Here is a 26,605-nt window from a genome sequence, read left to right as displayed (position 1 = left end):
ATCATTATTGATATGATATATGAAATGGAAGAAAAACTTATGAATTCTTTATCGGATGGAAAATAAGAAATAAAACTGGCATTTCTACTATAGTTTTCAATAAATTAATTTCATTGAAGTCAAATCTTGATGAAATTTTAAAAAATCATAAATTTTTGTGTAAAAAAATGGAGTGAATTGAAATCTAACTGTACATACTAATGGAAACTTCACGCATTGGAGAAATACAATAAAATGTTAAAAAATATGTACTTTAAACGCAAAAACATCGATTTTACAACTAAAATAACTGATTAAACAGAAATATCAGGTGTTATTATAAGAGAAGCGTAAAAAATGAATGTGATGGAAGTGGCTTTACATTTAAGTTGGAAAATATTTGTTTTGTACGTGAACTGCAATAATACAAACCTAATAAACCGCCTACACAACATTTTTAACTTTCTAATCAGATATGATGTTTCATGTACAGAAAAGAAATAATTATCACTTAACAGCGAATCTGCGGTTCTAAAATTATAAAAAAACAAAACAAATTACGTACATAAACTAAGCCTAAGAGTGTATTTTTTGCTAAGTGTTTGCACTTTTAAAAATAAAAGAGTATAAATATGTGTTGATAAGAAATGAAAAATTATGATTGGGAAATCTGAAAGTGATGAAGTTGGAGTGAAAATCATCTTATTAAATAAACTCAGTCCAAGACAAGAAAGTAATATAACACCTTATTCATGGACCACTTCTGTATCTAATATATTTAACTGTTTAAAATAATCACAGTTGTAACTAAAGTGATATTTGTTGTTAATTAAAGTAATTAACGATTGTTTTATCTATGTATTCAGTGTAGTAAATCAAGTAACTTCAAAATTCCATTTACTTTGTTCTCTTACTTAATTCGTGGCACTTAAAACGTTCTTTAGAAATTTTCCAAATTTTATTAAACATTTAAACCAAGATACTAGCGGATTATGAACTTGATAATATATGGGGGTAGATACAGGGTGTTCGGAATGTCACTGTGCACTTATATATTTATTAACAGACATGTTTCAATATAGAATACAGGAGGTAAATATAAATGACAATTACAAACAATGTTGAAAATGACCCCCGTTGGCATCAATACAGGTCTGGATCCTTCTTATTTTGTTTTTAAACACCGCTATCAGTTGCTGGCTTGAAATAGGCTGAATAAAATATGACTACAAAACTGCACAGTGGCTTTCCGAACACCCTGTACTATGATCAATAACATAAAAATCCCAACTTTCACACTGTTTATTTATAACATAACATATTATTACAGTATTCATTAAAGTCTTCACCAAAAATTATTTATAAGTTTTAAGACCTCACAATGTATATACCTGAAAAATGTCTTACACTGTTGCGAATGTCAGGGTAACTTTGTAGGAAGAGGTAGCAAAAAGACAGTTAGACAGTAAGGGTGCTTTCTGTTACAAACATTTAACACCCACACCTTAATGTTCTTCCACAGTGTTTCACGTTTTTAATTAATTTACGTTATGTCTGTTTCTTTGTTAATTTCAGTTCGCGTATAATTAGCTAATTCAGGATTAACTCTTCTAGCCGTCCATAATATTGAAGTGTAATAGTAAAGGGAAGGTGGCTAGTCAACACCATCCACCGCCATTGTAGAGTTCATCTTTATCAACAAAAAGTAGGACTGATCCTCTAAGTTGAAAGATCGGGCAATGCGCGTTCTGTAAGTTACAAACCGAGCACCCTAACCACCAGGCCATATTCTATACGGAATAAGATATAGAAAAAAAACGTTACTGAAAGCAAGGTACAGTTGAACATGTGACATTCGTAACCTACTATCTGTTAATTTTTTTTCTTATATCACTTTACCATGTGTTTACAAATGCTCGTAAATCATTAAATTAAAGTATATCAAATGTGTAGGTTGATTTTTACGTTAACCAACAACCTGAGTTCAGTTTGACAGTTGGCTTAAAGATTGATCTAAAACTTGATTTTTACATCATCAAACAATACGATCTTCAGTTTGTCATCAGTTTGGTTTAAATTAGAAATTGATAAAAAAAACACTTAGTTTTTAGATTGTTCAATAAAATTCAGGTCGACCAACAAATAATCTCTATAGTTTATTGTTTGAAGTAACAATATTTCTTTCTAGCTTATTATTAAGTGATAATACTTAGCTACATCTGAACGAAAACTTATATTGTTTTTATTCTTATTGTCGTTTGATTTATCAATCAGTCATATCAGCTAGTAATATATTGAGCAAATAAACTATTCGTAGCTCAAGCAAAATGTTTTCAGGTCCTGTATTTAAACAACTAGAATTCTTCACAAAGAATGTAAACACGTGACACTTATTTGCCAGTGTAGGTTTTCTCAATCGCATAAATATCTGAGTGCATATTTCTCTACTATATATATCCCCTAGAGCATGTTTTCCCATTTCATATCTTTGTGAGCGTACATAGATCTTTATACCTCCTTACTTACCAATTCTTCGGTATTCAAATCTTGTTAATTTACCCTGTTTAATGGCTCTGTGAGTGGATGTTCCCCTCCTTATGCCATCTGTTTTGGTGGATCATCTGTTTCAGGTCTCAAGTATCACATAAAGAATGATAAAAAATCGATGAACCGACTAAGAGATTTTTCCTTTATTTTTATATATTGAATTTATATTATTCCGTGTGGAAAAGTATCTACAAATCTTAAAAGCAGGAAGATATGCGTTGCATTTATTTCGGCATGGTGTGTTCTACTGATTACAATAAAAGTGGAACGTTAGTTGTAACCTGTTTTACCACAGTTCGCTAGTTAGTTATAGTTTTAAAAAAAAAAGAAATTGTTTACCATTAATTAGCATATGTTTTGTTTTGTTTTCTGGTCGTGAACACAATGGCATTCAATTAAAATGTGTTTAATACTTGGTTAAGTTCGTGCGAGGGTATTTTTATATATATATTTCTTTCAGTAGTGAAAAACTTATCAAAAATCAGTTCAAATTATTGTCATTTTAAACAATTACGAATTTAATTTTGGAAAGCGAAGTTTTACTTATTCATTCAACAGACTTACCTGGAAAGTGTACTTGTCTTCAAGCCGTTATTTCTTCAATTCTGTTTTTTACAATCGTGAATTCTTAAAGTTCGAAAGTATAAGGTTAAAACAAGAACTGACTCAAACACATCAGAAGCTAACTATCCTTTTATGTAGAACGATTTGTCATTCTTCTAAAAATCAAGTCCGTTAACTAAATATCTGTAAATCATCAAATATTAGTCACAAAAATCAATAACACCTAACAGACTTCACATGTTTACATAAACAGTGACGTTTCGATTGGGGTGAATATTCTGTGTTGAGAAAAAAACGACGGCTTTCTTTTTCGGTTAAACTTGTTATCTTGACGGATACAAACGTAGAACTACCAACTTCTTCCTGTGCTGTTGACATGACTGCTAACAACCGGGTCGGTGAGCACAACAGCTGAAGGAAAATAGGTGGCTGTTCGTGCGCCACGTGCCGGAGGATTTTCATATGCACCAATCAATAAGTTTTGCTTTAAATGTATATAAACTTTCCCTAGCTAGCAAACAAGTCGCACGTTGGGTTGGTATGACGATCTTTTAACACCGATAATAAACTGCTGTCACTTCGCCACTACTAGGCTAACCTACTAATACAACCAGGTAGCTATTATTAAACTTTGAAGTGCTGTGACGTAAAGCTATACACATGAAAATGTTACTAGGTGCCACACGATATCTAAGGTGCATCATTTCTACGATAAAGCCCAGATTAAAGTTAGACCTTTAAAAGAAAGTAGGCTCTGAGTATACTTTATTAGTGCTAATACGCAAAGGTAATAAAACTACTTCACCCGAGAACATTCGAAGAGATTTTCATAAATGTATTCTGAAAGTTATCATAAGGAAGAACCCTCTAAGATAAGACTTGTACACCTAAATAGCAACTATTTGCAGCAATGTAAATTACTGCAAGTACTTTTATGAGTTTTTCCATCCATTCAAATGACGGGAAGAAATATTCATGTAGAGCAATCTGCCACACTTAGTCTATAAAAACAATAACATTAAAACTAGATTGCTATCATAAGAATTTTGTATGTTGAAAAATCCCTTGGGAATGAGCTACAAATAAATTATCTGATAAAGTGGTGGAACATTCGTGTGCGTAATAAGTTACAACTAGATATTCCAACAGGTATAAACATTAACTTACATAATATTCGCGCCGCAGCGATTCATACTAATGTCGGTTCCGTCATTCATTTGGGTTTATTTAGTTTATAGTGTTTCATGTATAAGTGTTAATATTATTTAAGAACGAAGGTTTTCATCATGTTCTTTCCCTAGAAGTATTTTCCCTTTCGCTAATATAGTTTGTGTAGTACATCTGTGGCTATTACCCTGTCTCTCACTCACCACAACAGAAACAAATGATACATTTTTTATTCATAATACAAATGAGTACTACTTTTGCTGTGAATAACAAAATAACAACTTGTTAAAATGTTTGACAAAAAAAATAGAAAAACAACAACAACAACGCAAAGCTACACGAGGGCTATCTGCGCTAGCAGTCCTTAATTTAGTAAGGACGAGAGGGAAGGCAGATAGTTATCACCACCTACCGTCAACTCTTTGACTACTTTTTTACCAACAAATTTGGTGATTGGTCGTAACATTATAACGTCCCCACGATTGAAAGGACGAGCGTGTTTGGGATGACAGAAATTCTAGTCCGCGACCCTCAGATTACGAGTAAAGCGCCCTAATCAGCTGGCCATGCCGGGCCTGAAACTAATCAGAATTTTAATATATCTCAGAACGATTGGTATGGGTATTAACACTTTTACTGATAAGAAGAGAATAACATTTCGACCTTCCTAGGTCATCTTCAAGTTAAGAAAGAGAGACTGTTTGAAGGTGATCTTTGACAGACACATGTCTTAGGAACGAGAGTATAAACGGATACCGGATTGTAGGGGGCGTTGCAGGTGAATGTTAGATTATTAATTAGTATAGGTATAAAAGTGTTCCTTTATGTTGGTTTAATTTTTGTTTTAGTTGCCACTGTAAATCAAATAAATACAACATAACCATAAAAAAAACACCCAGATATTAAGTAGGGAAACAAATATAAACAGACGCAAAATCAAAGAAGCACTACTTGTACAACAACTCAAACTAAAATTAAACAAATATAAAAGAACACCTTTACACCAATACTAATTAATAACCTAAAATCCACCTGCAACGCCCCCTACAATCCGGTATCCGTTTATATTCTCGTTTCTAAGACAAGTGTCCGTCAACGGTCACATTCAAACACTCTCTCTTTCTTAACCTAAAGATGACCTAGGTAGGTCGAAACGTTGTTCTCTCCTTATCAGTGAAAGTGTTAATACCCATATCAACCTTTCTGATATATATTTTCATTTCAAGTGGTTTCTCGTCATCAAGAATTAATCAGAATTTTGTAAAGACGTGCCACTTTGAGGTTTATCAAGTTACTTGGCTTTTCCAGTCTCGCATTTTAAATTAATAAAGCTATTATTATATCCTAAAATAATTTATGCTTTCAAATTAGTACTTTATAGAGGTTACATCGCATTTTGTTCTATGTTATATACGCTTCAATAGGTATTTAATATGTTTTCTTTAAAAAGTATATAATCTTACAACAATCGCATTGCCGTCATAAGTGTTTAGCAATGGGATACTAAGGTAAAATGCATTTAAGTATGAAATAAAAGCGTGGTTGATTTCACCAAAAATGTTAACATTTAATTTTAAAATGTTTCATAAAAAACTATAAGCCTTTTTTTGCTTATACAATATCCTAATTCAGCCTTCACACGATGATTTTTAGGCTTGAAGAAACAACTAAATAGTGAACTACAAGTATTTTAAAATATCTGTTGTTCGTTTAGAGTATATAAATTCTACCCTGCTGTGAAAAGGATGCAATTAGATCAAGAACTATGAATCTTTTAAAGCATTTCTTGTTTGTATACAGCATCCAAATCCAGCGCTGTTGCGATGATTTTTAGAGTTGAGAAGACAATCACATAAAGAATTACACATAATTTATAGTATCTCTTCTGTTTACACAGCATTGGAACTCATCCCTGATGCAATGTGTTTTAGTCTTGAAGAGACATCTAGAAATTGGTTTGGTTTGAATTTTGCAAAGCTACACGAGGGCTATCTGCGCAGGCAATCCCTAATTTAGCAGTATAAGACTAGAGGGAAGGCAACTGGTCATCACCACCCACCGTCAACGCTTGGTCTACTCTTTTACCAACGAATAGTGGGATTGATCGCCACATTATAACGCTCCCACGACAGAAAGGGCGAGCATGTTTGGTGTGAAGGGGATTCGAACCTGCGATCCTCAGATTAAGAGTTAAGTGCCTTAATCACCTGGTCATGCCGGGCCTTCTAGAAATTGAAACATTTAATTACAGAATCTATACAGTTTTAGTGTAAACAAAAATATTTACGTAAAAGTTTTGAATGCTCTCTCTTAATGAATGCCCCCCATTGGCTCAGCGGTATGTCTGCAGACTTACAACGCTACAAATCAGGTTTTGCTACCCGTGGTGGGCAGAGCATAGATAGCCCATTGAGTAGCTTTGTGCTTATTTCAAAACAACAACAACACTTCATGAATAGCATTGATTTTGAAGATAATTTCACTAGAATTCAGTATAGATATCTATAAAGACGTTTTTTTGTACTTCAATATAGAATAGTGTGTTTTCTAGTATCATTAATTATAAAAGTTATGGACCTCTAAAAGATGTTTGTTTGTACATAAGCACAAAGTGCACACTGAGCTACCTGTATTCTGCTCACCACGGATATCTAAACCCAGTGAGTAATCTTTGAATAAGAAATATTAAACGTTATTTATGTAATTGTTGTTAGTACTGTGGTTTCTATTTGTATCACTTAGTGGCAACTCCCAGAATAAATATACAATAAATATACAACAAGTATACAATAACGTGTTTTACAAAAAAAAAAGGGGGAGTGTAGAATTCTTATTGTGTAAATGATGTTATAAAGTTACATTTAAAAAATTACCAATTATTTTAATGCTAAGCTCACGGGTAATTTTTCATGTGCTTAATGAAGCAATTTCCCTAAGCTTCCTGAATAAAATTTTCAATTTACTATGTGGGTCATATGTTAGTACGCTTCTGAAACGTTAAGTTAACAAACGGCTTGGTTAGCAAAAAGTATTTTTAGAACACATGAAGTTAACCAACTTTTTGAAAGTAAATAATCATTCTTCTTATAACTTATGCACAAGTTTATTCGGTGTAGTAAGTTTAAGTTAGATTATTTATGAGATAAAAATAATTAAGTGTTAGAACACTGATGTTCATACCAAAACTATTGACAGATTCATTTCCCAAGTGTTAGTAATGTTAGTAGTAAACTACTAAAATGCAAGAAGACTCATAAATAACTAATGTATGTAATCTTTCTATTAGGTAGCTAATTCAGTTTTACGTTCTGAAATTTAAGAAAGTAGTGTTATTTGTAAGTTTGTATTTTATGAGTCTTATTCGGCACCTTAAAAAATAAAACTTTTTATTTTGAGGAAAAGTAGCACATTGAAATTGCTAATAGAAAGAATGTCTTAAAACCTAGAAGTTTGTTTTATTATCACGTCTTTATCATGCCCTAAGATTAAACGTACAAACTATGTAAGTTTATCTTTAAATTTTCAAACCAAATACTTTACCAAGGATTTCTCGTTCCTTGAAATAACATAAAACGCCAGTTTCTTTACAATACAAAATGCCTATCTTACAAACTTCCCAGCTTAATGAATGATAAACAATAAAAATTAGTAATTAAATTACGTTTACTAAATTTAGTTGACTCGATACTTCATTCAGGTTAGCGATAAGAGAAAGACTCTTGTATTCTATATGTACAATCATTCAGGTTAGCGGTAAGAGAGAGACTCCTGTATTCTATATGTACAATCATTCATGTTAACGATAAGAGATAGACTCTTGTATTCTACATGTACAATCATGCTCTCTATTAGTTTGTGTTGTTTCTACACTAAATATATTTTTATTAAAGAAAGCTTTAAATTACTATAAAACTTGTGTAAGATTAGAACCTAGCTAAAATTAACTAGGAAATACTCTGCAATAAGTTAAACTGTTTAGAACAACAAAACAACAGCTTCATGTTAATAGTTAATAAAGAATATACTATGTATTTCTTCGATTCTTGACTTCTATCGACTTAGAAGGTTGAAGAAAGATATTTACAATTAAAACGAACGTAGGCACTGCTTTCGCAGTTTGTCTAACTTTCCACTTCCACAAAAATTCACCTTATGTGCTTTGTAAAGAAACATCGAGAAAGTTCTTTACTGTCAAAGAATATTAAACACTGATTTAAAATAAAATGTTGAATGTATGCAAAGAAAAAAATTAAGAACCAGTTTGATTGTGTGAATGGATGGACGGATTAAGCAAGAACCTGTGCAATAGCCTACCTGCACGTTCGGTTCCTGAGGTGAGTGAACTGAGAGGGAAAAATTAAACATGACATACCTATAACCTCTCCTAAACAATATAATCAGTACAATAATAAATCGCATAGGGTCGCACGTGGTTTAGTACCCATTGTACTTAGGCTCGTGCCACGAAAACAATGTCCCGAAGTTTAGTGAGAAGCACGAGTGCGTTACAAGAGCGTAGTTCAAATCCCATTAACCCATTACACAATAGAATCCCCAGATTTTGCTATACGTGTTGTTGAACATCGCCGCTTTCCTTCTAATCTATTAGATGTAAATTAAAGCAGCTATTCGCTCAAGTTACGAAACAAACACGTGCTTGTAAAATGCGAATACCGTAAAACAGTTCTGAAAGTCATCATCGATTAAATGAAATAGGGCACTGAACCTAAAATGTTAATTAATGCAATAAAAAAAGAGAAAGGATGTGCTAAGTTGAATACAGCTTTCTGTCATGAGTTCCTTTTTTATCGAATCTCTGTTGGTGTTTGGGTAAGAAAAGTTCATACCCTGGAGGGTCAGGTTCTCTATGACCTCTTCTTCCTCCCCGTACTTATGTTCTTGGCGGATTGGTATTTGTAATTGTAGAACTGAATTATTTTTTATCCTTTTCAGGACAATTATTTTATTCTATCAGCAGAATGTCAAGTTTGTTGGTGGCATTTTTTTATTGTTTAATACATATATATATATACATATGTATATATATTTTTATTATTTATTATTATTATTATTATTTTTATTATTTAATATATATATATTTTTATTTATTTTTATATTTAAAATATAAGTTAACTGGGGAGAGATATTTAGGACTAGCTTCATCATGTATGAGGTACCTGTCTAGTTCGCATAGTAATTCGTTTTTCATCCAATTCTTATTAAAGTACATTATTGTACAATGTAGGATTCTATCTGGTATGGTTGGTATGTTCGAGCATTTGTGAATGAACTGAGATGATATAGTTCTTGAAACTTTGTATGCAGTTGTGAGGAATGTGTTTTGGATTGTTTGTAGTTTGGTTTTAATTATTTTATTGCTTACAGTTATCCATGCTGGAGCTGCATAATCTATTACATGTCTAATATATGTTTTATAGATTTTTAGTATGTTATCTATAGATGCTCCACTGTTTTTACCAGTTAGACTCCTAGCATAGTTAGTTCTTCGCCAGACTTTATTTTTAATTTCGTTAACATGATTGATCCAAGTTAGTTTTGAATCATAGGTCAGACCTAAAAATTTTGCCGATGGGGCAATCTGGAGTAGTGTGCCATTTATATATAATTCTGGCTGTTGTTGTTTGTGTTTTGTCAATTTCGTAAAGACTACGAGTTGTGTTTTTGCTGTGTTTATTTTTATTCTATATTTTTGAGAGTATTCACTTATTCTATTTAGTTGCGGTTGTATGTTAGTGGCTGCTGTCGTGGGTGTTGCGGCACTTTTCCAGACTGCCACATCATCTGCGAACTGTGAAGAGAATCCATGATTTGGATCCTTCAGTGGCATATTGTTTACATACATGATGAAGAGTATAGGGCTAACCACCCCTCCCTGAGGGACACCAGCTTCAGGAGTAAAGTACTCAGAAAATGTTCCTTCAACATTTTCTCTACACTTTCTATTTTCCAAAAAGTCAGATAACCAGCGAATAATTCCTCGCGGTAGTTCCATTTCATTCATTCGGAACCTTAAACCATCGTGCCATACAGTGTCGAATGTTTTCTCGATATCAAGGAAGCAAGCGACAGTACATTCTTTTTTATTGAAGCTATTTATTATGGTTTCGGTTAATCTGATTAGGTGGTCTGTTGTTTGTCTAAATTTTCTGAATCCATTTTGTTCTTTTGGTAATTTTGATGTTATCTCCAAGAATGTGGAGAGTCTATTACTGATTATTTTTTCAAGAATTTTGCCTACACAGCTGGTCAGGCTGATTGGTCGGTAGCTATTAGGTTTATTTGCTGGCTTTCCTTCCTTATGGAACAATAATATATTAGCAAACTTCCAAGAAAATGGGATGTATCCTGAGGATAGAGATAGGTTAAAAAGTGAATTTAGGTGGTCAAACAATTTCGGAGTGCCCTTTTTAAAAGGATAACTTGTATTTCATCTTCACCTGGTGTTTGTTTTTTGTGTTTTTTATTGCTTCGAGTAGTTCTTGAAGGTATATTTCATTTGTTAGTAACGTGCTTGCATAATCTGTGTTGGAACTTGTATTTGTATCAGTTATGTTTATTGGAAAAATTGGTTCAAATTGATGTTTATTGTTTAATATGTGATTAGTGACTTTATTGTAGAAATATGTATCCATATCTGGATCAGTGTGAGTTTTAAAAGTATTTTGAAGTTGATCTTTGAAAGCTTTGGCTATTTCTTTATTTGTGTGTGCTATAGTATTATTATGTTCGAGTGCAGGATATTTCTTTGTGACTGTATTTTCATTGGTGAGTCTTTTAAGATGTGACCAGAATTTTTTCGGGTCAGTTTTATCATTTAGCTTTGAGCAGTAGTTGTCCCGTTTATCTTGTTTTTGTTGTTTTATTTGTGTTCTGATGTGATTTCTAATGTTGTTTATTTGCGTTTTGGTTTTTCTGTCCCTTGTTATCATGTACTGTCTTCTTAATTAGGACTCAAAGTTTGTTTGTTTAGAATTTCGAGCAACGCTACTCGAGGGACTATCTGTGCTAGCCGTCCCTAATTTAGCAGTGTAAGACTAGAGTGAAGGCAGCTAGTCATCACCACCCACCGCCAACTCTTGAGCTACTCTTTTATCAATAGTGGGATTGACCATCATATTATAACGCCCTACAGCTGAAAGAGCGAGCCTGTTTGGTGTGACGGGTATTCGAACCCGCGATCCTCAAATTACGAGTCCAACGCCTTAACACACTTGGCCATGCTGGGCCAGGACTCAAAGAAACTGATTTTTTGAGAGGATCTTTGTGTGTATTTGTTTCTCGCTGTTTATTTAAATTACTAATATAATTTTTTGTTCTTCTAGTTTGACAAAGATCCTAACTCCTACTAACTAATGATATACAATTAGTTTTAACCCCATATCCGAACTGTTTTAATACTGTATAAATCATACAGTATAGCTTCCATGAAAAAATAACGATAGATTCCGTTATATTGCCATATTTTTAACTGAAAAAGACTTAAAACTAAAGCTCCGGCATGGCCAGGTGGTTAAGGCACTCGACTCGTAATCCAAGGGTCGCGGGTACGAATCTCTGTCGCACCAAACATGTTCGCCCTTCCAGCCGTGAGGGCGTTATAATGTGACAATCAATCCCACTATTCGTTGATAAAAGGTAAAAGAGTAGCTTAAAGGTTTGCAGTGCGTGGTGATGACTAGCTGGTTTTCCTCTGGTCTTACACTGTTAAATTAGGCACGGCTTGCGTAGATAGCCTTCGTGTAGCATTGTGCAAAAATCAAACCAAACTTACAACTATATAATATTTTAGAAGTTATTTCTTATAAATATATATATGTGTGTGTAACCTTAAGTTGAAAATTTAAAAAACATGTTTTGTTTGTGAGAAATATTTCATTATTAACATCTCAATTGACTTAGCTGTAAGTCACGCGCAAAACAGCTCTTTGTTTAATTGTACTTCAAACATTTTTCACATACTTTTACTTCTTTACAGAAAACGCCACTGGATATTTTCATAATTCTTTCTATTTTTCTTAAACAGTTTATGAATAGTAATAATCTCTTTTCTGAACTAAGCAACACACAGGACAATAAGAAAAGTGGCTTGACGTTATAATAAAACGAAGAAAAGATGCAAGACATCATCGGTTTTTCAGAGCCTTTCTAGAAAAATGAAATATATATAACTGCATTTACGTAAATTGCAGCTGTTCCTTATTTGCAACAACCATGTGTAGTTACAAAAACAAAAAATTCTGTACTGTAACTGTTTCGCTATAGGATTTAGTGTGCTTACATAAATAAAAGACAGTCTGCACTGAAGCTGTTTTTATATGGAATTTACTGTACGAAAATAAAGAACGGCTCAGCTCTGCACTGTAACTGTTTCTGTATATAATTTATTGCACTAACTTAAAGAAAAGGCACAACTGTGCATTACAACTTCCTCTGAACAGAGTTACCTTTACTTTCTTAACTAGGACAAAGCTATGGCCAATAGGTTTGCCTTATCCTAGAATTTTAGGAATGGGACATATTTAGCAAAAATAATATGAAAGTAGCATAAATATTTTATTTAATGACATTTAATCATAGATACTATATGGTGATATCACAATGAGTCTGTGAGTCTACCAGAATTAAGTATAGTAATGTTTGGTATGTGTATTATTTACGAAAGTTTTCAATACTCAACCAAGGGTTGAAAGATGTAATTATTCATTAGACCTCTCCAAGGAGCCTTCATATTGATATTATTAAGCATGTTTCAGTTCTGTGGTGATTCAACTCATTTAACCATAAATATATGAGCTACGAAAATGAGTGATTTATATTTTACGAAATTAATTTAGTACAAGTATTTACGTTCCGCGTTCAGTCCAAGTCTCGAAAAGGAAAGTACAATCTTTCTAAATATATTGTGTTAGATAAAAGCACTTATAACAAGTAAGAGATAATCTCACACGACATACCACATCTTAACAAGCTATAAACTATAGCGTCTTACATACATTCATCATTGAATTATCGAAACCACATGGTCGAAGAAATGTTTAAATTATTTTTAAGCTGAGATTCGCCTATTAAACCCTTGTATATGTTTTCGTTTCAGTATCGTTGAACATTGATTTTTTGGCAACATGTGAAGTTGAAAACTTTACGTTTCCAGTCTCTTATTTACACTTTATGTGAACAACAAAGTTGTTATATGTTCAATATTTATAAACGGAATGAGATGTTGGCGAAATTTCAATCTAGTCGTTTTACGTACGTCTAATAACAGTCTAGATTATAGTTTTGTTTGTTTGTCAAATTTCATCTTTTTTCATTTTATAAGTGAACAGAGAGGTATTTTTTCTGTGACACAAACCTTTTTTATACAAAATGGTATTTCAAGGCGTTACCCAACATTCCCCTATAATACAAATAACTTTCTTGATTGTATTGTAAACTTCATTATTTTAATAATGGTTTGTATGATATTTAGCCCTAAATTCTTGACTGTTGTTTTTATCTGTATATAAGAATAAATAGAACTTTTTAACTTCAGTGCCTGATATGATATATGCTCCAAACCCACTACAACATTAATCAATGTGAAAAGCTGAAAAACCTAAATGAATAAAACTATACAGCAGGTACACGTTAGTCCTAATTTGAAAACTAAAATACCTTATATTAAAATAAAAACTACGACTACCTGTACAAGCTAAATGACTGTGCTAATTAGTGCGTTAAGTCTCAATTCATCAGTGAAAAAGTAAGATATAATTACACTAGCTTTAATTAGTTTTAACCACATATCTGAAACATCTTAATGCTGTACGACTCAACAAGATTGAAATACATTAAATTACTTTTAACCAAGTGTCTGTAAATGTTTCAATATTGAAAGACACTACATGAAACATTGCTTTTCTTTCCTATCAGTGAGGTCTAACACCATAGGTTGTCCTTTTACTCTTCTCGTCGGTCAGACGTAAATGCAATATTTCGAGTGTAACGTGCTGCACTGATCCTTGTACTTTAACAATATCTTTCAGTAGCCAAGTAATTATTTATTTTGATAATCAGCTAACACTTGAACATCACAGGAGAGAATTTATAAAGTTTCATGTTTATCCTTATTCGGAATGTTTTGACACGTTATTTTAGGTGGACAAATAATGTCAATATAACAAAACCACACAAAACACTTTGGGTTGATAACTAAGTAGGAAGGAAACTTTAATACTGATGTTTTGGTACTTAGCAAAAGGTCTCCCGCTGGGACAGCGTATGTCTACGGATGTACAACGCTTAAATCAGGGATTCGATTCTCCTCGGTGTATACAGCAGATAGTTCGATGAGGCTTTACTATAAGAAACACATACACATACACTTAACAAAAAATAGTTTATCATTTACGCCTAGATAGGTTTGCATTTCCTTCCAGGTAGAGAATGTCTCACATAATTTGGTATTAATTTACTTTTATTGAGATTATTAAAAAATATATTTTTATGAAAGTAATCACGTACGTTTATTGTCTTCGTAAATGGAATTCAAAGGCATCTAATTCCCCCCTAAGCTAAACGGACAAGTCAGAAACTTCAGTGGTTTGAATATATGCTTGCAAATTTAATTACTCACCAGAGGTAAGGCAATTAGCCAGCAACACTCGACATAGACTTTTAAAAGCTTGCACATAGATAAGGAAATACTTACAACAGATGAGAATTTTATTTTACGCAATCACTTGTTGAAATTTTTAATTAACTTGCATAAATGTGAGTGTGGAGTTTGTCTGTGTGTATTTTCTTTATAGCAATACCACATCGGGCTATCTGCTGTGTTTACCGAGGGGAATGAAAACCCTGATTTTAGCACTGTAAATCCGTAGACTTACCGCTGTACCAGCGAAGGACTGTGAGTATGGAAAGACATTATTTTCAAAATAAAATAATCTGGTATAAAACTCGAACATTCCACATCTGACTGCAGGAGCTAAACTTTATAATACTAAAACACTACATTAGTGCAATAACTCCAGTTATTTGAAGGACTTATAAAACTAGTTGGATTTTCGAGCTCAAACAAATATTTGAATAAAGCAGTTATAGTATGTTTCATACAAGCTTTAGATGAAACCTTGTATAAATACTGAAATTCAAATGATCTCTATTTTTACACAACTGGTTGTCTGTTCTTTCAAGTTATTCTGCTATGATAAAGATTTACCTCTATATAACAACCACAATTAAACAAAAATAATTTAAAATCACTTTTTAAACGTTTTTCAGTGTTAGAGAAACAAGCTACTTAAAGCATAGCAAGCCTGCTAGTAAGATATCTAACTTTGGTGTCAGACTGAAGAACCTTATTCATAAGTCGTTCCTTTGGTGACCAAAAAGAAAAGCGTAAGAATGACGTTCCCAGCTGTAAACGTTTTATAAGCAGTTTGATGTTTGTAGGAAAGACAGTCTGAAAACTTACTGTATGTAAATTCTGTAAACGCATTATTAATACATAGTCTAGCATAACCTGTATGGCTATCCACAGGTGTTTATATTTTCAAGCAGTATAAACTTGTTTATATCAAGGAAAAAATGTATAAAGGTCATATACACAAACACACACAGACATATATATAGATATATATACATACACAAATATAGATATACACACACGCATATATATACATACACATATATATAGATACACACACACACACACACACATATACAGATGTATACAAACACACATATATTTACATATATATATACACACACATTTATATATACACATACACACACACTCGTCAACATGGTTTCACCTAATAAAACTAAACAGGTTAATGAATATAAATGAGTTGTTTTTTTAATTGGATATGTGATACCACTACTTTCTGTTAAGTGATAAACAGTACTTCCAATCACAATTATGTCAGAATGCAAAACAGTAGCTTAGAATTTATACTTACAATTTTTGCTTCTTTTAGGGTTTGATTTTTAGTATTTTTTTTAGAACATGCATCTAACTCCCGTTCAACTCTTTTACTAGTCTACATATTTGAGTCCAATATTCAGGAAACAGTTCTGTATTGAAGTCAGTCGAAAACATTGTCCATAAATATTTTTGAATTAGCGCTCACTGCTTTTGACATTTTCATTTCAATTTGGCCATTTAATGGTATTCTTTAAACTATGTTATTTCTAAGACAGTAACCCCGGTGGGTAAGCGGCAAGTCTTCAGACCTACAACACTAAATCTAGAGGATTGGATTCCCTTCGGTATACTCAGCATGTAGCTCGATCTGGCACAACTACTATTTTAAGTTAAGTGTTGCAAGTCTTTGTTAAAATGTCTTCAGATACTGACACATATTTCTACTATATCTCACTATTGTTCCATCACGCTGTAGGTTTGCACAGCTGACTAGTTTGAATTTATCACAATAAAGCATTGTAAGTAATGGAAGAAAGTTCATTGTGTTTTTTATACCTTTCTAAGTTTATTATGGTTAATGATATTTATGAAATAAAACTATAATATTTAATTTTTCTTCTTGAATTTAGTAACCCATTTATATATATTTAGATATATTAGCATCACACATAATAAACACTATTGTGCAACTGAACGTCTCTTAATATCTTAAAACATAACAAAGCTATTTGTGCTTCCAGTAAAACGCACAGATGAAATTAGAAACTTGCATAATAGTCAGTTCATTTAATCTCTATTTAGTATTAAAATAATAAATTAAGCTTTGAAGTTTGCAGTTCGTTTGTTTCAGTTTATTCAGTACTATAATAAAATTACCCAAACAATCGATTTCTTACTTATTTTATATCTTCAGGAATATCAACTGTTTTCTTTCCTTTTTATCTACACAGCGATGCTCAATGTTTTCTAAACTATTAATTTTGCATAAATGCAGTAAATAACAAATCAAAGAGCCAATTACAAGACTACACATTCAGTGTTGTAAAATATAAATCTCATTTTAAAGTGCGGAGCTACGATGTCGCAGAGATTTAAGCTTAGCTTGGTTTATTTCTGAACATTATGAACGTCCAAATTTTTAACACCGATGAATTTTGCGAGAAAACAACTCTTACGTCAACGTCTTTTAATACTTGATGACGAGAAACCCACTTAAAATAAAAATGTATCTCATATACGTCTTTTAATACTATCAGCAAACAACTTTCCCTAAAACCATGGATATATTAAGCTTAGTAAAGTTTTCTTTACAATGGTTAAAACCGTCTATTTTTTAGTAAATAACTAATAATAACGTGGAAAACAATTACTAATGGTAAAGAAGACAATAAGAGGTTCTCTTCCAGAACTTCGCTTGTAGGTCCAAATCATTTGTCTATAAACGAATTGAATTAAATCACTGATCAAATTTTCTTTAATAAGAATTCCGATAAATGATAAAACCTACCCTGTAACTAAACAAAAACATCAGTTAATAATATAAACACAGCAAAATAAACCAAAGCTATAATAACTCATATTGGCGGTGTAATAAGCAAAACAAGTATCCCACATACAATTGTTTAAACAAGTATCCTACATACAAATTGTTTAAACAAGTACCCTAAGTACAAAATGTTTAAACAAGTTCCCTACATACAAATTATTTAAATAAGTACCTTACGTACAAATTATTTAAACAAGTACCTTACATGCAAATTGTTTTGATTACAACCTCTTATTATATATTTTCTGATGCTGAGAAACACTCACATAAAAGGCATCTTTATTCTGCAACACAGAGGTTTACTCTATTTTCTAATAATTCTCAGTGTCCTTAAGTCCTTCAAAAAAGGTTGTCTCAACATATTTTCCAAGCACTTCAAAAATTATTTTAACTTACATCCCGTCAATGTTATTTAATTTTGGACATGTATGTACTGTAACTTTAGTTGAACACAGTTCTGATTTAGAAACGAGATGTTCTAATAATACTGATAACAGTAATTTTTGTTAGCATTAGAGGATGTTTTTTTCAAAGCTGCTAATTAACATTTCAGATAGAAAAGAATCTTGAGCTATAAATTAGAATTTGTTTTAACCCACCTGGTCATGCCGGGCCAATACTTTTGTTACTTTACATTATAAAACAATTATCCTGACTGCTATCTCGCATTATAAAACAACTACCCTGACTGCTACCTTGGCCCGGCATGGTCAGGTGGGTTAAGGCGTGCGACTCGTAATCTGAGGGTCGCAGTTTCGCATCCCCGTCGCACCAAACATGCTCGCCCTTTCAGCCGTGGGGGCGTTATAACGTGCAGTCAATCCCACTATTCGTTGGTAAAAGAGTAGCCCAAGACTTGGCGGTGGGTGGTGATGACTAGCTGCCTTCCCTCTAGTCTTACACTGCTAAATTAGGGACGGCTAGCACAGATAGCCAGATAGCCCTCGAGTAGCTTTGTGCGAAATTCCCAAACAAACAAACAAACTTTACGCGAAGTCCAAAACAAACAAAAGTATTTAAAAATATAAGTAACACAACGTTTACGCCACACAATAAAGTTTTTAAAAAATTAAAATGTCTATATATTTCAGTGGCTTCTTCTACCATCATAAGAAATATAAATCTACACGAACAGAAAAATTTTATAACAGAATAGTTTGGACTCTGTAATTCACCGGAATAACATGAATACTGCACCTATTAAGTCAATATTTCCCTCCAAAATTCAGCACTTCGTGACGACGAGAAACCTACATGAAGTAAAAATGTATCTCAAGACGGCTGATACGGGTATTAAAACTTTTATTAAATGTTTTCTAGTTTAATAAGAGCAGTTTTAAATACAAAATTCAAATCTTTCGCCAGCCAACCTTTTACCTTTGTTTAACAATTGATTATTTAATTTACATATCAACTTCCTTTACTGCACTGGGATCATTTAAAACTACTGTTTCATACCATTGTATTCAACGTGTTCGGCCAGCGAAGATATTAACATGTTGTTGTACACATAACCTTTGCCTTCATTAATCGGTATTTCAAGTTACGTTAAGTTTGGTTAATGTATTTTTCTTTACTTTAACTTTTAATTTGATATATACCTTTCTTTTATTATATCATTTTAATATTTAGTGTTAAAAGGTGTTGTTTTAATAATATTAAGACTAGTTATACCTCTTACTATCTTAATATCACTGTCGTTTCTTATTATAAACACTTTAAACAAGTGATCTCTTTGATTAAATTTGAATAGTAATTTCTTTGTATTAAGCGTCTGATCATATCAACAGTATAGGTTCTATCATTAGCAACGACTTTTATATTTGTTCAGTTTTTTAAATCAGTAGAATCAAAACAAATCTTAAATGCTCTGTTTATATAAGTGTGAAAATCTGCTAACGTTTCAGAAGACGGGTAATGTGATATTTGATGTGGCGGCATAGAAACCGAGTAAGGTTTTCGGTAAACAGTTGTAAAAATAGTTCCATTATTATATGTTTTTGCAAGAAGGTCTAACAAGGGTAAACAATTATCTTGATCAACTCCATATGCAAACGAGATATTTTTAAAGAATTCAACATCATTTAGCTAATGAACAAATATTTTTAGTTCTGTATTGATCCAAACCGCCAAACCAAGGTGTAAAAAGCAAATCTAGTCCAACAATCTTGTTTGAAAATTGCATTGTCATGAGCAATACGTTCAGGATTGTCTATATCATGTTGTTTCACTTTCAATTAGAAGGGTCAATATTCCATGAGCGCTAAAATTTAAAAAAAAAATGTTCCCAGTTATACGCGTTTGACTCACATGTATGTTAAATAATGTGCTAGTTTCCGACTTTGGGATGAAGTAACATTACTCAAACATTATTAAATATTGTCGTAAATGATTCATATACTCTAGAAGTGTTGACTGTGTTCGAAAAAGTATCTCATCTTTATTCTCATTTTTGCCTCATACAGTTCACTCTTCACTGAGAGAGTAGTTTATACAGTTCACTCTTCACTGAGAGAGTAGTTTATACAGTTCACTCTTCACTGAGAGAGTAGTTCATACAGTTCACTCTTCACTGAGAGAGTAGTTTATACAGTTCATTCTTCACTGAGAGAGTAGTTCATACAGTTCACTCTTCACTGAGAGAGTAGTTTATACAGTTCACTCTTCACTGAGAGAGTAGTTTATACAGTTCACTCTTCACTGAGAGAGTAGTTTATACAGTTCACTCTTCACTGAGAGAGTAGTTTATACAGTTCACTCTTCACTGAGAGAGTAGTTCATACAGTTCACTCTTCACTGAGAGAGTAGTTCATACAGTTCACTCTTCACTGAGAGAGTAGTTTATACAGTTCACTCTTCACTGAGAGAGTAGTTTATACAGTTCACTCTTCACTGAGAGAGTAGTTTATACAGTTCACTCTTCACTGAGAGAGTAGTTTATACAGTTCATTCTTCACTGAGAGAGTAGTTTATACAGTTCACTCTTCACTGAGAGAGTAGTTCATACAGTTCACTCTTCACTGAGAGAGTAGTTCACCTGGCCATGCTGGGCCATATACATATATACAAAAAAATTATAAGTATCCAAATACAATTAATCAGAAAAAACATCCAATTTTTCCATTCCATCTTTATTAACTAGGGTTACAACCAATACGTTCACACATTCTTAAACTTCATTCATTTACATAACCAAATATTCACTCACACACATTAGTTTTAACCCTAGCTAGATAGGTCCAATCTCTATACAATATATAGCAGTTTTAATCAGAGTGAGGTCATGGGTGGATCGTAATAACTTAAGAGCCTCCACATTACAATGTCGACTCGCTAGTCTATAGTGTATTGTAAAATTAAACTTCTCAACAAACTTCATTGGAAGTATCCTTTTTTTCATTCTTCACTCTGTGAAACCAGGTTAAAGGGTTAAAGTCTGTTTCAAGGACAAGTACTTTACATGAGCTACAACATTGCCAAGCGCCCTTTTCCAGTAGTAGCTAAATCTTTCTCGTATACTGGTAATCTTCAGTTTAAATACATCACTGGGTATTCCATGCCATCCTCGAGTGTTTGACTCAACACTAATTTTACATCTGTATTATATTAGCCTTGTAATTTATAGAGCAAAACTAGCCTGGGTTACCTGCTTTGTACCCCCGGGGGAATGAAGCCTTGGATTTCATCGTTGTAAGTTAATATACTTACCGCTGTTTCCGCTATATCGAAATCATCAGCTTATACAGTGGTGGCTAATACCTTCTTATAGCTACGTAAAATTATTTTCGTTTTTGACACTGTGCCTTTTCAACTTCCTAAAAGCCCTCTTACTGATCTCATCCCATACAACACGTTTTGATCCTTTTCGCAGATTGTTTCCAATCGCTAATAGCTTTTGCCTTTACCTCTAATTGACCAGTCATTTCTTTACCCACCATCACGTGACTTAGATACTCTAGCGGTCTAGCCAGTCTATTTCATGCACGCATCTCCTTTTTTTTCTTTTTTGATGTTAAGCCTACTTCACTCAACCTATCAAGTACTTCCCCAAACACTCGCAGGTGCTCATCTGACTGATTCTTTATTAGTGTGTATACTAGTGTCATTTTTTAACCTGACTGATTCTATCGGTGCGTATGCCAATGTCATTTTTTGTAAGCTGTAACTGACTCTCTATTAGTGTGTATGCCAATGTCATCTTTGTAAGCTGTGGTGGATTCTATTAGTATGTATACCAGTGTCATTTATGAGCTTTGACTGACTCTATAAGTGTGTACGCCAGTGTTATCTTTGTATGCTGTAACTCACTCTCAGTTATTATGCATGCCAATGTCATCTTGTAAGCTGTGACTGAATCTCTATTAGTGTGTATACCAATGTCACCTTTATAAGATCTGACCGACTCTTTAAGACCCGTAAGACGTTATCTGTTAACCTTTGAAGTATTGCTGGAGAATTATTTGCTTTCATGGGTGTTACATTAAACTCGAATAATCAATAAGGGGTAGAAAACGTTGTTTCCTGTTACACGACTTGGAAATAAGCTTTTGACATATACATTTTACTCATGTACCGTGAGTATCGTGTCTTCCGTGTTAGGTAATCAATAAAAACCACGATGGTAGCTTCGTTTAACCTCCTCAGGTAAATACATAACCTGACCCATCATACTTAAGTACTGACTCTACATCAGATATATAAGCAATAGAAGATGTCTTGATATTTTCATATTTTAACAGCTCCTCTAACTCCTCTTTTAGGTCTTAAATAGTATGGCATTCTTTTTTTGGGTTTCTTTAATGCAGAATTAAAGGTTACTTCTATCGTGCATTTAACCAGCCAAGTCTGTCTCGTCGTAGCATCCAATACACTCTGATAATCTCTCGTGCATTTAACCAGCCAAGTCTATCTCGTCGTAGCATCCAATACACTCTGATAATCTCTCGTACATTTAACCAGCCAAGTCTGTCTCGTCGTAGCATCCAATACACTCTGATAATCTATCGTGCATTTAACCAGCCAAGTCTGTCTCGTCGTAGCATCTAATACACTCTGATAATCTCACGTGCATTTAACCAGCCAAGTCTGTCTCGTCGTAGCATCCAATACACTCTGATAATCTCTCGTGCATTTAACCAGTTAAGTCTGTCTCGTCGTAGCATCCAATACACTCTGATAATCTATCGTGCATTTAACCAGCCAAGTCTGTCTCGTCGTAGCATCCAATACACTCTGATAATCTATCGTGCATTTAACCAGCCAAGTCTGTCTCGTCGTAGCATCCAATACACTCTGATAATCTCTCGTGCATTTAACCAGCCAAGTCTGTCTCGTCGTAGCATCCAATACACTCTGATAATCTCTCGTGCATTTAACCAGTTAAGTCTGTCTCGTCGTAGCATCCAATACACTCTGATAATCTATCGTGCATTTAACCAGCCAAGTCTGTCTCGTCGTAGCATCCAATACACTCTGATAATCTCACGTGCATTTAACCAGCCAAGTCTGTCTCGTCGTAGCATCCAATACACTCTGATAATCTCACGTGCATTTAACCAGCCAAGTCTGTCTCGTCGTAGCATCCAATACACTCTGATAATCTCTCGTGCATTTAACCAGCCAAGTCTGTCTCGTCGTAGCATCCAATACACTCTGATAATCTCTCGTACATTTAACCAGCCAAGTCTGTCTCGTCGTAGCATCCAATACACTCTGATAATCTATCGTGCATTTAACCAGCCAAGTCTGTCTCGTCGTAGCATCCAATACACTCTGATAATCTCACGTACATTTAACCAGCCAAGTCTGTCTCGTCGTAGCTTCCAATACACTCTGATAATCTCTCGTACATTTAACCAGCCAAGTCTGTCTCGTCGTAGCATCCAATACACTCTGATAATCTCACGTACTTCCTCCTAGTTGACACTGCTTAAAAGCTAATCCTTGAAAAAAATTTAACATTTCCTGTCTGCTCATAAGAATCTAGAATAATTCTCTGTGTTCACTCTAGTTTTCTGGTAAGAATCTAAGATAATTCTCTTTTAACTCCCGTTTTATGATAAGAATCTATGATAATTCTCTGTCTACCCTCATTTTCTTATTAAGAATCTAAGATAATTCTTTGTTCATTCTCGTTGCTGCTAGCTTCTAAAGATATCATCACACAAGTTTCAGGTGTGACTCTAGTGTACCATCGATAAGCCTCCTAGTGGCACAGTAGTATGTTTGTGGACTCATACTGCTAAAAACCGGGCTTCGATACCCGTGGTAGGCAGAGCAAAGATAGCCAATTGTGCACTTTCTGCTTAATTCTAAACAAACAAATAATGGCTAAAGCATATTTGCATGATTCGCTTGTCCCGCTATTTCTCTATATTTATCTCGCATGTCTCTTTAGCAACACATTTAATTATAAGAAATTGACAAATCCCGTTCCACCAAACATGACTAGCTACATATCTTCTAGTCTTTCACTGGTAAATTATGGACTGCTTATGCAGGTACCGTCGTGTAGATTTTCGCGCAGTTCAAAACAAACATTTTTATTCTCTATTTTTTTCAAAGACACTTTTGCTAAGTATATGCAACTGCACATTGATGTTTTTTTTGTACGCCAGTCCTCTCATCAGAGTAACCTTTATTTCGTCTCATAATCAACTTGAATTTTTTCTGCTCATACCAGTCTTCTAACTCTAGGTCTAAACGTTTTTCTCTCGTCATCTATTTCCAAGCGTTTAATATCCGCTTCCACTTACAACGTTTATTTTCAGCCTCTACTTTTAAGCATTTCATTTCTCATTCTAATCCAATAAGTTTTATTTCATTACGATGATAACGTTCTTGAACACCACTCACAGCTCACATATTTTCACCAAGTTCAAAATTAGAACCATCTATTGTGACTCCTACCTTAATTTAAACTTTAGAAAAGAGAGAAATATTACTTCCCCTTAGTGGCACAGCGATATGTTTCCGGACTTTCAAGGCTAGAAACTGAATTTCGATCCCCATGATGGGCAGAGCGAAGATGGCCCATTGTTTAGGTTTGTGCTAACTTACAAATAAACAAAGTTTCGTTTTTGTCTCGCCTAAATTCATTGCTCCAACAAATTCATTTTCCCCCTTGGGTTTTGCTCATTTGGTTCCAATACGAACCCTTCTTTTCCTCACTGCGTTTCGATTCCTCGTGAATTAATGAATTACACTTCTCACATAATTATTGTAAGTCACACTACTTATACTATTATATTGTAATCGTTCTATACTGACACTTTACTTTCCCTTCAACTTTATTAAGATTGAAGTCATTTCTATCAAGAATCGACTCATGCTAATTTAAACATAAATTTATATTTAATACTTTAATAAATAACATTGGTTTATAAATAGGTTTTGGTTCTCACTGGTAGCATATTTACTTTCTTTACTTCTCTCATTTAATCAATTTTCCAGTCTTTCTTGTCTTTTTTTTTTTTTTCAAAAACCACGCTTAACATAACTTTTAGCCTTATACGGAATTGTATCATCTCGTAATCGTAGAAGTTCTTTTAGCTTCGAAATCCATCTGAAATTATAAAGACTGCTGCACCCTATAATAACTTTTAATGACTGTAATCCACTAATTCCTTACGTATTGACCAAAAGATGGGTGCTTTCTCGTCCCTCTCAACTCCAACCGATGTTCCTTACACATAACTACAATAAACATACAGATTTACCTTCTTAATAGATACATTACTGAACCTTTAACATGAGAGGTTACTACTCTCAACTGTTACTGAGAATATCACTGCAACTCCATCTGGTGTTATTAGACAGGCTGGTATGGTCATAGAAGGTCAAATACAAACCAGGGCGACGTCATACTCTTTATAAAGCATCTTTTCCAAATACAGTTGTTTCAAACAAGTTGAAACGGGACTTAAAATGACTATTCGGAATTTAAGAATATTTACATTCTGTAATTACGGGATTTGTAACAATCGTTATATTCTCAAAGAAATTGCTTAAATAACAGCACCTTTAGAAGAAATAACACTTCTAAAATGTTTGCTAATATTAGCCATGTTATTCCACTGGTTGAACAGCGACGTATTTATAAAATCAAATTTATAATTTTTTTTTTCTGAATAGTTTATAGTCTTCCGCATTTCGTTATATTATACGATGAAGTGCATAACTGGTTAACCAGGCAACTAACTATCAGTTGAAATACCGGAACACACAGTTTGATTATGAACAAATTCTCTATTTTACTGACTAAAATAATTACATCGTTTTATTCTATTTCTTTTCTTAAATATTCTTAAATATTCCACAGGCCAGATTTTAATAACGGATTTTCTATAATTTAGCTCCGCAATTGTTCTTTTTTTTTTTCAAATCGCGATGACGAAACTTTTACTTAGATCACATTATTATTTTTTTACCACAATAAACATGTTTTTTTTATTATTACGTGTATTTCTCGTGAGTTCTAGAACGAACAATAACACTCTTACGTCGCGATTGGTCTAGAGACATTTATAGCCAGTGGTTGTCAACATTTTAAACATAACACGAGTTCAATGAAAATGGTTCACCTACGTGAAAGTATGTATAGCATTGTGTAGAAATTCTGTACGTGATGGATAAAAATGCATATCTTTCTTGGATTCAGCGTACAGGAACATGTAAAACATGGAAATATTTCAAAGCAATAAAACCATCGCATGCCCGTGTTACATAACAATATTTTAATACATCCAGTAGTTTTGAAAGAAATACGTTTGATCCTATAAAATCAAAATACTATGTTAGGAAGTTAATGTGTGTGTTTTATTTTAGCAAAGCCACATCGTCCTATCTCCAGAGCCCACCAAGGGGAATTG

General features: G+C 33.3%; 1 protein-coding gene across 4 annotated transcripts in view; it reads right to left on the bottom strand.

Annotated features, from left to right (window-relative positions):
- LOC143229631 (Kv channel-interacting protein 4-like) overlaps nt 1-26,605 on the bottom strand; it is a 94,094-nt gene that overhangs the window by 48,651 nt on the left and 18,838 nt on the right. Inside the window, exons 1-2 of one of the 4 annotated variants that reach the window (XM_076462225.1) lie at nt 3,091-3,630; nt 2,506-2,611 (exon numbers count right to left, since the gene is read on the bottom strand). The exons of 1 other annotated variant lie outside the window; for it this stretch is intronic. The gene's annotated coding sequence lies outside the window, so the exon portion shown is untranslated. Of the gene's footprint in view, nt 1-2,505; nt 2,612-3,090; nt 3,635-26,605 lie in introns of those variants that run through there. 2 more of the 4 variants (XM_076462227.1, XM_076462224.1) reach the window with 2 other exon arrangements.

Source organism: Tachypleus tridentatus, chromosome 10 (assembly GCF_004210375.1).
Source record: "Tachypleus tridentatus isolate NWPU-2018 chromosome 10, ASM421037v1, whole genome shotgun sequence".
In the NCBI taxonomy this organism is placed as follows: Eukaryota; Metazoa; Arthropoda; class Merostomata; order Xiphosura; family Limulidae; genus Tachypleus; species Tachypleus tridentatus.
The sequence above is the reverse complement of the archived record's forward strand: the minus strand, read 5'-3'. Positions and strand labels throughout refer to the sequence as shown.